Below are 9,339 nucleotides of genomic sequence, written 5' to 3'. Positions count from 1 at the left end.
AAATTAATGGAATGAGTCAGGTTTAATTGAATAAAGAAAAGGATTTAAGGTTGACTTTGAATATTTTATTGGATAATAATTCTTGATAAATTTCAATATTAGGTGACAATATTGAGTTTTGTGAGTTTCAATTTGATTCAGTGAAACTCTCAAGAGGAACATAATTCTTGAATTGACTTCGACTGGACATAATTGTTGTGATGATGAAGAAGATGAAGATGATGATGATAATGATGGTAAAATGGAAGAAGAAAAAGGGATTTTTCTTGTTCTTCCAGGTTGTTGATGTTTTAAAAAAGATTTATTATAAAGGGTTGAGAGATGATGTTTATTGAAGCATAAAGAGTTGAAGCGTGTTGACCTTTGGCTATATAACAAGGTATAATCAGTGTTGGTTGTCGACTGAAAGTGAATGGACAATGTCCAGTTATAAATGGAGAAAGTGAATGTTCCGTTGTGATAATAATTCCCTGAATGCAGATGATATACTTTTTATGGATAAATTGATGGCCATTATTTAGATTGAATGTTGTAAGGGTCAAAGGCTAATAACAATAATAAATATATTAACAATAAAAATAAATGAATAACAATAATGACGATAAAGAGCAACAGTAAGAAGAGAAAATAATTTTTAGCTTTTTAAATCAACTTTGCTGGACACATTTTCCTAAATGTTGACCAATTTCATTCTCAAAAAAAGTCTTTTCTAAAAGTGATTATCCAAGTTGACCACAAGACATCAATAAAGAGTTGATTTTACCTAATCTTTCAATTATTTATTAATTCATCAAGTCAAGGTGTTTGAAGAGTTAATCGCTGTTGAAGCAACAAGAAAGGATTAACTTCTGTTTTCCTTGCGATTACATTCAGGTTATGAAATGAAAGGATTGGGTAAAAATTTAGTTCCAGTTGAGGTCAATTTGTTGACCGGATTAACTCGCCATTGGATAACATCAATCAAAATACGGAAAAGCTTAATCTGGGAAAAGATGAGAAAAGTTAATCTTGAGAGTGTTTTATGAAAGTTATGATAAAATGAAGAGAAATGTGAAAATGAGAAAAGTTAAATTGGATAATTTGATGCGAAATAAAGTCAATTATAATAACGGAATAATCTTGTTGTTCAGTTGATTAAATAGTGTAACTCGAGTCCATCATGTTGATCATCTTTTCACTTGCTTAAACAGTATCCATTGAGAGTTGAAGTGAATCGATGAGAATAAGCAATTACAGAAATAAGAGAAAACCAGAAAAATAAGAAGATAAGGTTCATTGTTTTATCATTCATGTTATTCGGTGATAATAATAGGATGAAGATGATGCGCTAAATTTATTGATAATAATACCTTTTCAACATTAAAAGGAACCAACTTTCCTGATCAACTTCATTTGCAAGTGAATAACAAATTTTTACCTTTTATCTTTATCATTGATTCACCATTTTTTATCTCTTTTTGTGCTTTCCATTTCATGGAAATGGTTTGCTGGATGAAAGATGATGTTGAACTCATTTGTCTCTTTTTACCTTCTTTTCTGATTCCTGAAAATGAAAGAAAAATTAAATTCTGTTGTTCGATTACATGATTAATTGTTACCACTAACAGTGTTTTTGAGTTTGCTTTTGGTTCACTTTGTTTTCCCTCAACTTGCATCAGACTTACCATAGTTGGCTTGATACAAGAGCTGCTTTTTTGCCTCATTTTCCTGGCCTTCTGTTTCCTATTACTTTCATCATATTGACTCTGAATGTTCATTTTTATTGTGTTCAAGGTTCAGAATTAGATTGAGAGTAATGAATGTTTGATGGACCAGAAAATGACTTTAATCGGCAAATGATGAACTTGCTCTCCAATTTTATATTCATCTTCATCTTTCCTTCCATTTTCAGTTGCCTTCAAGAGTCATTTTTCATTCCCTTTTTCAAGCCTAATATTATTGTTAAATATCATGTACAATATAAAACATCAAGATGAATAGTTTATCGCAACATGGAAAGTGGAACAAGAAAAAGTGGAGAAAAAATGAAACAAAAAATCGCATCTCATTGTTGCTTCTAATGTTGCTGTTAATCTGTTCAGAATCATCATGTTCATCATATCATAAATCAACTGTAAATGCAATCTTCTAATTACTTCAACAATTATCAGTTGCAACTTTGAATTAACATTGAAATCATCGCAAAAACATTCCATCTTGATGATGAATGTTAAATGAAAAGCAATTAAGTAATCATTAAGTCTTTGCTTCCTCCAAAGTTGATTGTCCATTTCAATGAATTAATCAATTTTCGGTTTTTCATTTTTCGTTTTCAATCGATTTCCATTCCTCAACTTTTACAATTAAACTAAAAATCTTTAAATTGTCCAACTTTCTGATTAGATTTTTTGAATGGTTTTGCTTTCGATGAACTTGCCTTTGAATGTTTCCATTTTTAATCAAATTTTGTATTAACTCGAGTGATTGAAGGATTTCAAGATCTTCTTTATCCTGTTGAGGGTCACTTTGAATCAAGTTAAGTTGGAATTTTTATGGACATTCGATGGGGAAAAGGCACTTTTGGTTGTTCGAAGCATTTTCCCATTTTCTGTTGAGTTTTCAATGTCATCACCTTTCAATTATTGAAACTCTCGACTAGTCAAAGTTGACCGCTGGTCAAAACTTTATTTCTATTGATAATTGTGATAATTCAATTTATCAGAAGAAGAAGAAGAAAAAGATGGCGAAAAATGTTCATTTTGAATTAATGATCCAAAAGTGTTTTCACTCCCTTCAAGTATCACAATGATAATGGTAATTATTATTAATGTAAAGGCCAAATATGATGGACACTTTTATTTGAAAAGTGGATAATGACATTGTTTATGATCCACGCCTTTGCCTTAGTTGCTCTCTGTGGTCAAATATAGGTCATGACATGGGGTCAATCAACCGCCCACTGTCAATTTGACCTTACTATTTTTGATGATCAACTTGAATGGCCAAAGAATCCAAAGAAGAACAAGAAAAGTGTTTCCTTAACATCGTCATATTGGTTATTGTAGAGCATTATTTGCAGGGCAACATTGGGTTACATTTATTGCCATCTAATAATACGTTTTATCTGGTCATGTGCTCAAGCTGATCATGTGAATGTGAACACAGCAAGATGATTGAAAAGTGAAATAATCAAATGTTATCATCAAAGCGTATTATTATCTCTTCCATATGACTTTAATCTATCAATATCTTTCAATGTCAACTCGACAATTATTTGCGCTACATTTAGTCCAATATTTGGGTAAAGATGCGCTTTTTCACTCTTCTTTTATGCTCATTCTATTGCTTTCTACTCTTTATTATCAACATTCAATGTTCAATTTACAGCTACTTTTTTGGCCTTGCAAACTAAATTTTTACCAAAATCATGAATTGGTCCATGTAAAAATGTGTTTCATCTGACAAACCAAATAAATGATGTGCATATTTTAAATTGGAAACAGCAAACAGTCTAAATGATTAACTCTTGTGAGATTTATTAAAATAGAGTCAGGTTAATATTTTGACGGGCTTTTCCGTTTCAAGTGACAATCGAAATGGTTTGATCGTTTCAATTTTGGTTGAATATTTGCATTAAAGGTACTTTTGCTTTTCTAGGAACAACTTTTTTGGTAAATAAATGGTTGAAGTTTAAATCAGTCTTTCATAATTTTAGATTTCTGATTGATTCGGAAACACCAGAGGATCAAAACTCGAGGTAAAGACTACAAGTGTGATATATTAATAGCCTTTAAAAAATAAGTTTAACAGTTGCGAAAAAAATTGAGGAAAATTTCCAAATTTCAAGCCCGATTTCGATAATATAAAGTCACCATTGTGATAATTCACCATACTGAAAATAGCTTATTTTCACTATTCATCGGGCAGCGTAATTCATAATTTTCAATTTACATGGACAAGAGGCTACATTTTAATTCCGCTAGAGGGCAGCCATTGAAATCTCAAATGTGACGTAACATTGTCATTGTAAAAGTTGATTCTTGATAGGATTAAACATCAGGTGAAACCAGTTTGATTAATCATGATTCATGATAAAAAAGAATCTCTCTGGCGGGGAATCGAACCCCGGTCTCTCACGTGACAGGCGAGGATACTAACCACTATACTACCAGAGATGATTGGATGAAGGAAAGGTATTATCGTAGCTTATATGCTTACCTACAAAATTTTCAAGATTTTCCCTTTTCTTAAAGACAACAAAAAAACAAAGATATTTTCTGGTTTTACTATTTTCTAGAATATTTCAAGTCTTATTTAATCTTTTTATTTTCATTTTGAATTCATTTTTTTCTTTACAATTGAAGATTTGATTAACTGGATAGGCGTGTTGAGTTAAACGATTTCAATTTGCACAAAATTTATGCACTTAAAATTATAATTCAATTTTATAATCGTCATTTGAACGGGTTAATCGTAAACATTTAATCTCGTAATAACAATTATTACCACCTAATTACATGATAACAGGGAAAGGATGGCAAAACTCATTGTTTACCTAACCTTTTGATTAACTTGCGACCTTTTTTTATTAAGGCAAAGATGATGGTGATGATGACGAGTGGTGGGTAAGTTAAAAAAACATCAACATTAAATTCAAATAACTCCTACTGAGAAATAATGAGAGGAAAAGATGATGATGATTGTGTGAGCAAAAGGCAAGATTAGATGAGTAAAAAATTTGGTGCATCAATTTGAAAAAGGAGGGAAAAAAGTAATGAGTAAAATTTTTGAAATGTTGCTAGTTGACAGTCGATAATGACATGCAATTAGATTTGAATGGAGTAGGAAATGAGAAGATGATGATGATGATGACAAAATAAAATGAAATGAGAAACAATTTCAATAGGACTCTAGACAATACAACTCAAATAAATATCTATATGCATGTATATATTTATTAAGAGTAACTGGGAGTTGATCCAGTTAACTATTATTAAATCGTTCACTTCATCTTCATTCTGTTCATCAGGTTACCAAGGAAAATGGATTGAAAATCTCATTTCGAAGAAGAAGAAGAAGAAGAAGAAAAGAAAAGAAGAAAAAAAATTTAATTTGATTGCAGACCAATTATATAAAATGCTATTTCATTCCCTTTATTATTATCATTAATCAAACAAAATAACGAAACTCAATGTTTAAAAGTTGAACTGAAGGTAAAGAGCGAGAAAAAAAACAGGAAAAGTTGATTAACATTTTCCTTCATTTTCATGTTCAACTCAATTCATTTTAATTTACATATATTTACAAGTTAATCAAATCTATATCAAGAGTTGCAGATAATTAATAAAGGTTTTTGGCTGGTTAAAGGTGAAGAGGCAACTCTAAGATGGTTTTCTGGTTGAAAATTGAATTTTCACATTTTTCTGGTTTTCTCATTGATTCACTGTGATTTAATGATAATTGGTGGAAAAGGGTTCAATTGTGTTAGTCAAATATGCACAAATGCACAAATGTAATTCAACTCTGAACGAATGTTGATGATGATAATGAAGATAAATGATAAAGTGGATAAAAGTGTAATAACTTTTATCTATGCTAATAAAGTGTAACTTGTTCCATGTATACTTGACCTTTTTTTTGGACAATCAAATAAGCAAATAGCCTTTGAAGCAATTATTTTGAAATAAGAATCATTGAGAATAATGTTGCTCTGGATGATAATGATGATGATCAGGGAAACTAAAAGGGTTGTAAGGAGGATAAAATATTGCAAGCAAAAATTAAGTCGAGAATACTTTTAGATTAAGATTTTGCTAATGATGATGGACTGAAAGAGTGGATTGAAAATCCATTTTCACAGTCAATCCACTGATTCTAATCATTTACCCAATTCTCAGCATTCCAAAATCATGATTATGCTGACTTGAGAATATGAAACTTGGAGAAGTAAAATTGATAGAGAAAACCCTTTTTCTTGTTCCCTCTTCTTCCTCATCACCGTCTCTATCATCTGACTAAAGACTATCAAGAATAAATCAAAGGAAAGATCCATAATTACTTCACCATGTTTATAGATAAAGAGTTAAAATCCTTTTCTTTTTCATCTTTTTTTCTCTCTTCTCTTCTTCGATGATGATAATGATGATGATACTTTGCTAAATCAAACTCTTCTTCTTGTTGTAATCATTTTGCTCTCTATTAAGCCAGTTATTTTACTCTATTTACTTTATGCTTTTCTCATCATCATCATCATCTTAATTATTTTATGCTTAACCCAAAAACTGGTCAACAGACGATTTTCAACATTATCATCTTCCATCACTTTCTATCATCCCCATGAGCATCCTCATCCTTGCTCATCATTCTCATTTTACTTTCGCCTCATCATTCCTCTTCATCTGTATAAATATAATGAACTTGCCTTTACAATTGCCATTCAAATGTAATCAGTCTTTTCAATTGAGAGTGAAACATTTTGCAGACTTTTTTTCTCCCTCTCAACAATACAATTTCAATTTTGTTTCCAATTTCAATTGATCAACATTGAAGACAATTAACTGTGCACAAATTATAGCTACATTTCACCATGATAATCAATTTAGCATATTAATTAAAAATATTTAAATTTACTTCTTCAATTTGCTTCTTCATCAACTTTGTGTATTTTCAAATGACAACAAATGAAGAAAGGTTAAGATTTGAAAAGAAAGTCTTTTCACCTCAACTGACATGATTATCAGGCAAATTGTTAATAAGCTGTATCATGGAGGAATCAATGTTTCATGAATATTTTCAGAGCAATTATCAACTGTAGCTGAAGAGCGAGATTAATCCATAAACTTGGTTTTCTTGTGAAAGATGAAAGTTGTTTTATGAATAAAATGGTGAAAATGGCTTTAGGCAGATGATGGATTTGGTTTGCTTTAATTGAATTGTAACCTTTCAATATCCATAAATGAATTAATATTGAATATCTTTTTAACTGCAACCAATATTAGCATTGAAATGTTCATCTTGTTATTATTTTTGTTTGGATTGTTATCCTTTTTACAGTTGTTATTATTATATCTTGTTTATGTTAACTGAAGCTAAAGCCAAATCCTTTTAAAAACAAGACTCACATTTTGCTGGTTTATAAGAGTGAATCAGGCTTTTGTGGGTTTTATGTAAGGAAACAAACAACCACAAGAAGATGAACAGAAAGGATGATCAGCAGTGTGATGAGGATGGTGAGGATGAGAGAGAAAAGGTGTTTACAGACAATTGTCAATGGATGCAAAAATAGCCTCAAAATGAAGATCCTAGCAACGGTTTTTGGCTTTCATTTTGCACACAAAAACATCTATTATTTGACTGCTAATAGAGTTAAAGGGTTCACCTCAATAATCATTAAAAGATAAATGAACAGAATCGACATTTTTGTTTCTCTTCTCCTTCAAAATAAATCATTTCTTTCTTTAAATCTGCTTCAGTTTGCAATATATTTTGTCTCTAATCAAAAAGCAATGTTGAGGTTATTATTATTGTGCCAATAATTGAACTGAAAGATCAAGTCAGCAAGTTGGTTTTATGTATTTTTACCGGTAGATTTGGTTTGCAAGAGTGTCAAGTGTTGCTTCATTAATGGTTTGTGTTAAAACGCAAAGCAATTAAATGAATCAAAGATCACTTTATTAACTCAAGTTAATTTACATCCAACACGCAGGTTACATATTTTGCAAAATAAAAGCTTCATTGGATAAAAGTTCCTGGTCATGTCTTTTGATATCCTTTTGACTATAATTAAAGAAAGTCAAAGGTTTACTTCAATGAAAAGCTTATTTTAAATATTTTTTCATGAGTTTTGTTTTCTTGAGAAAGCCGAGTTTTTATCATCAAAATCTGACTTTGGTTTGATTCCAATTTCATTTTTACAATCATGAAATAAGGTTTAACTTTACTAAGAAGACTTGATTTTATACTTTTATTGTGACAAAAAATGACTAAACCTGAATCATTTGCAGCTTTTTGTTACTAAATTTGATTTCATCCAAGCAAGTTAAATTAAAGAGAAAAGGGTGAAATTGGATTTTTTATCAACTTTGAAAGGTTTAAAGTGATTAATTTAACCTTTTTGACAGTTTTGATTAATATTGAGCTAATAAATATTGTAATTGTCACGATGAAACCAAGACAGTGCACTTTGATTGAGCTAATCGAGGTGAAACTTTGATAAATGGAAAAGGTTAATAATATTTATTAGCTCAATATTATGGGTAACATAATAGTTTGAAGGTTCCCTCAAATAACATCAAGTATTACTATTATTGCTATTATGATGATAACTGGGAGTTAAACTGGGAAGGAAGAAAGATAATCTTATGGATAAATTGTTCATAAAAATATATTGGGGCGGAACGAAGCGGAAATAATAAAATGAAGTTCCACTCTCTCTTTCCTTCCATGAGAAACAATCTTCATCTTTATCCTTCATCTTCTGCCAATGGATTAAACTAAATCATCATCATTATCATTTTCCTGTTGATTTTGTTTTTTGCTGTTATTTAGCGCTTCTTACTGTTTTTCATTGCTTCTCTTTGGTATTTTCAATGAGATCGAATAAAAAAAAGGATGAATAATATCAAATTTTTTCTTCTTCTCTCCATTGTCTTGCTGGTATTGTTATTAGTTTAACTGATTACGAGTTTGATTGTTGTAAACATTGGAGGAAAAGAGCAGCGAGAGTTGAACATTTATTAGCTGATTATAAGTCGAGATCCTGTTGAGATCAAATTTCCGTTTATCATGTAACAAAAATATGATAACCGTTATAAATTGGTGTAAATGTGATGAAGAGAGTGGATCAATCAAATGATGATCACATTTAATAGCTTGTTATTACATGTTTCAAATGCTTTGCGCTCTTTGCTTCCTTCAGAGAGATCATCCAAAGTCATCATCCGTTATAAATCAGTTTCATTTTGTTTTCACTTTTCCTTGCTATTAATGATTACAGTGGATGCAAATTAAATCCCACTGTAAATGATACTGTAAAGGTTAATTGTTGATGACAAATTGCTTCAATCAAAAATTTGCTACAAAATATCATATTAAATGAGTTAAACGAGCAAGGTTCAAGTAATCCGAATCAAATATGCTTTAGTCACTAAAAGGATCCTTTCGATGCTTCATTTGTTTCAAATTTCACCAAATTTTTGTCGCTCAATAATAATGCAAATAACCGAATCAATCATTAGTCAAAAAAGTGATTCTTTGACTAAAAAATTGAATGTTAGCAATGTTGTGATCGACTTGAAACACTACAGTAAACATTTTTTTAAATTTTCTGCTCTTCTCTCAAAATGCTGAACAATCAACTTG

The 9,339-nt window shown here is 30.4% G+C and overlaps 1 non-coding gene across 1 annotated transcript; it reads right to left on the bottom strand.

Annotated features, from left to right (window-relative positions):
* Positions 1–4,082: 4,082 nt before the first annotated feature.
* TRNAD-GUC (transfer RNA aspartic acid (anticodon GUC)) lies at positions 4,083–4,154 on the bottom strand. Its single transcript has one exon. It is a non-coding gene; the product is annotated as a tRNA-Asp (tRNA).
* Positions 4,155–9,339: the final 5,185 nt, after the last annotated feature.

This window comes from Tetranychus urticae, chromosome 2, assembly GCF_039701765.1.
Source record: "Tetranychus urticae isolate SD_2017Ah chromosome 2, NJAU_TeUrti_SD_1.0, whole genome shotgun sequence".
In the NCBI taxonomy this organism is placed as follows: Eukaryota; Metazoa; Arthropoda; class Arachnida; order Trombidiformes; family Tetranychidae; genus Tetranychus; species Tetranychus urticae.
The sequence above is the reverse complement of the archived record's forward strand: the minus strand, read 5'-3'. Positions and strand labels throughout refer to the sequence as shown.